The sequence below is a fragment of the Salvelinus namaycush genome, chromosome 35 (assembly GCF_016432855.1).
Source record: "Salvelinus namaycush isolate Seneca chromosome 35, SaNama_1.0, whole genome shotgun sequence".
Lineage (NCBI taxonomy): Eukaryota > Metazoa > Chordata > Actinopteri > Salmoniformes > Salmonidae > Salvelinus > Salvelinus namaycush.
Genome location: NC_052341.1, coordinates 33,258,134 through 33,262,061, shown reverse-complemented (window position 1 = coordinate 33,262,061; position 3,928 = coordinate 33,258,134).

The following is a 3,928-nucleotide window of genomic DNA, read 5'->3' as shown; positions in this document are numbered from 1 at the left end:
GTGTTGTGCTTTTGATTTGTGATTTTAGTTAACACTAATAATGCTATTGTGATGATTAAAGATATTTCTCATGAAAGGGGTTACCAAGTCGAAACTGGTTGAGTGGGAACTGAATGTACTGTATTCATCATAATTAATCTGCTTTAAGGTACTTTTTATAATGGTGAATTATGAGTATAATCAAATTATAATCAAACTAGACTTAATATCAACATGTGTAATATACAGTACAATGGATATATGGCTATTATTCAATAGTTTGTATTTACATTCAATGAGATATCAAACCAAACAGTTGTGATTTAAGATAGTTAAACTTTAATTCATGAATAAAAAACAACAGTACAATACACACGTAAGCCACCTTTAATAAATAACATTTTTTCCCCCTCTGTTTTCTGCCATTCAAGTCTTTTTTTACATTAGAATAAATCAAACACAATATTTTGCATTTCTCTACTGCATTCCTGAATAATCTGAGTCCGTATCCCTTTCCAGCCTCCTCGGACCGATTGAGTTAATGATGATTTATACACCTCTATAAAACGTGAGGATAATTCATCTCACAGAATGGAAGGTGCCCTACTCCAAGACAAACAGTGCACATTAAACACAAATGAACATGATTCACTATCCAATGTTGGATGGAGAATTTGACCTTTCAAGTCTACCCCTTATTCTCTAAGCCTTTTAAAGTCATCATTACTTCTGTACACAATAGCAATCCCAGGGGACTACATTTCCCATTCACAGGTTTATTCTGATATAGAGGACATGAACGTTAAAGGATGGAAAATAATCATCGGTTATGGAGTGTTTATGGAAGATTTCTATTGTCACGAGTTGGGTTTGTTTTGCTCATTGTAAGGAGTGAGATGACCACTAGGTGGCAGTCCTGAGGAGTCCACACCACACATATAGAATTCTCTATTTCCCCCAACAGAGACACACGAGCTGTCATGTTAGTGCAGGTTCAGTGCCAGTGTAACATACAAAAAGATACAGAGTCAAATGTCAGCACATTTTCATAGCATTTGATCAAACCAACGTTTTTAATTGCTCTTGCCATATTGAACACCTTATAAATAATTGCACTTAAATAACGTAAATAACTCTCCACCTCTTATGAAATAACTCTTAATTTTTAAGTTAAGATATATTAAGAAACCTCGTCCTTTAAAAAAATAAATAATTTAAACTGCTTAAGGGTAAAACCAAAAATGTTCAGGAAGCAATATAATATTTTTGTACAGTGTCCCGCATAAGATTCCACGTAAGAAAACATCTAGCTTGACTTTTCAAGTTCCAGTTTATTCCCTTTCCCTGTTTAAGAACACAAAGTCAGTCCAATGTCATGTGCGAGACCTTTACTGTGCTGCAGTATTATTGCATTGTGATGGTGTCACAGCAGTCAAGATTAGTTCCGTTGAAGGATGTCTTTCTGTTTACGAACATATTTAATATAGAGTTCTGCCATACCACAGACCTGATTGTCTTTTCCATCCTATTGCTCCAATATCTGTCAGAGAATCACTGATTAGCCTGACACAAATGGCAGAATTTCCTTTTGAAAGTTGGCACCTACTGTATACAAGTCATGAATGAATAATATAAAAACACTTTGATGAGGTCAACAAAATTAACATCTAGTATACTGTATATGTATGTTTTTTTTATACAATTATATCTTACATTAAGTATATTCAATCTCAGCCAGCAGTGTTGACTAGACACACAGACCTTTCTTCTTTTCTTTTTTTTTAAGTGGATGTGTTTGTCACCTTCCAGTGTGTGTGGTTGACTGTGTTTATGAGTCATGGTTTCATGGTTGGCCTGTCACTCACCAAGTGCTAATTATACCATGTCTGTCCTCTGTGCATCATATACTGTAATCATATACTTTAGCTACAGAAGTTTGATCAATAACGAGGTCTTGCCTTGATTACATTCCTGTCTCTTTTCTGATGGCCTTGCAATTGGAGCACACAAACCCAGCAATACGTGGTTCAAGACCACCACGATCCCAGGGTCCTCTGAGTGAGTGGCTGCCTGTCACCCAATAGTTGTCTGTGGTCATTAGCACCTTGTGAAGGCCAGGGCTCTGATCAGCTCAGACTGGAGGCTCTCTCTCTCTCTCTCTCTCTCTCTCTCTCTCTCTCTCTCTCTCTCTCTCTCTCTCTCTCTCTCTCTCTCTCTCTCTCTCTCTCTCTCTCTCTCTCTCTCTCTCTCTCTCTCTCTCTCTCTCTCTCTCTCTCTCTCTCTCTCTCTCTCTCTCTCTATATATATATATATATAGATCTCTTGTCACCTTGCCAGGAAGCTGCGCCTTTGTCACGACATGATGAACCTAACGTCTGGGGGTGGACACGGTCTGTCAGGTCACCCTAACCAAGCCTGGGAGTGACAATACATAGGCTACATGTACCCTGTCTGTTTGGCTCTCTCTTAGCCCTAGGATACATATTTGCCTGGTATCGGGGTGGGTGGAAATGGAGAAGCAACAGAGGTCATCAAATCCAATAAATAAATACAAATATTACCCTATATTACCATTACCCTGTGTAGGCCATATAATGGGCTTTTGGCATTATGATTGTGTCTGTGTGTTTGTGTGTGTCATTACCAGCTCTCTGTTAGTAAGGATTTCCAGTGTGTGTTGTCCGAGTGGCCCCCGTTTTAATGCAGTTATTGATTGTGGTCTTTATTTGTGTGGTGACGGGGACACTTTCAGATTGATTTAAATCACACAGAGCGCGACCTCTGTTACAGTGAAACCGTCAAAAACTTTGACCCTGTAATACCGAACGCAGCTCCCTGAAATGGTCTGGGGTGGAAGCCTGAGAGTAAATTCATCCAACGATTTAGGTTCCCTTTGTGCGTTTACAAATTCAAATGAATCACTATTGTAGTTGCCTCCAGAGTGTCTGTGAGATATGTTGAATTCCATTGTGTTGTGAGTCTTTCAGAGTGGCGACTCCTATTGGCTGCTATGGCCAATATTTCTAAATGACAGACCTGCTGTAGGCTTCAGAAGACCAGAGGAAGACTGGCCCGTCGGGCTTGAGGCTGATTAGCGTTGCCACTTCAGATCAAGATGGCTAAGGTCCCCCACACCTCTGACACCTGACCTCTGGCCTCTCGCCTGTGTGCTCGACCCTCAGCGTGCAGTTTGTCACTGCTGTCACAAGGGGGAGTTGCAATCTCCTCAGACAGTAGAGGACAAGCCAGAAATTATTCAATTATGTTATTAACATGCAACCAGTCTTGTCTGCATCTTAGTACATTGGGGCATGTGATTGTGATCATATACTAAAAGAGTAGGGGGGATAGAGAAATGTCTGTGCGTGAGCATGTGTGTGTGTGAGAGAGAAAGTGTGTGGGCGATTGTGTAAGTGTGTGTGTGTGTGACGTGGGAAGACCGGACAGTCCCTGCAGGGGTCTGTCAGCAGGTGTGCAGACGTCTTATTTTCTAATCCCCAAACGTTAGAAAGACTTAAGTCACAGGTCTGCGTGTCGTTGTGTCTACGTGTCTCTAGGGCAGTGTCAGTGGACCCAGTCAAATCGCCTTGGCTCTTTGGCCCTTACACACTTTGACAGTCACCTTCAAAGTGTTAGTGTCTGACCTCAAAGGGTCCTTGGTCTGAAACACGTAGCCAACACACAAAGAGAAGGCCTTATGAGTAGAGTAGCCACACTTTTGGGCTATAGAGAGGTCTACTCTATTTGTAAAGTATATATACATGTATATATGTGTGTGAAAATAGCTGAGGTACAAAATATCTGACTTGTCTTCATCCTTTTGTTGTTGGACTTCCGTAGCCAATCGAGCTTCAGTCCAGCGCCATTACATGACTTCATTGGACAGGCAGAGACACACGGCCATGTGGGAGATACTAAAGCACAAAGAGGATCGGGTAGGACACTAGGA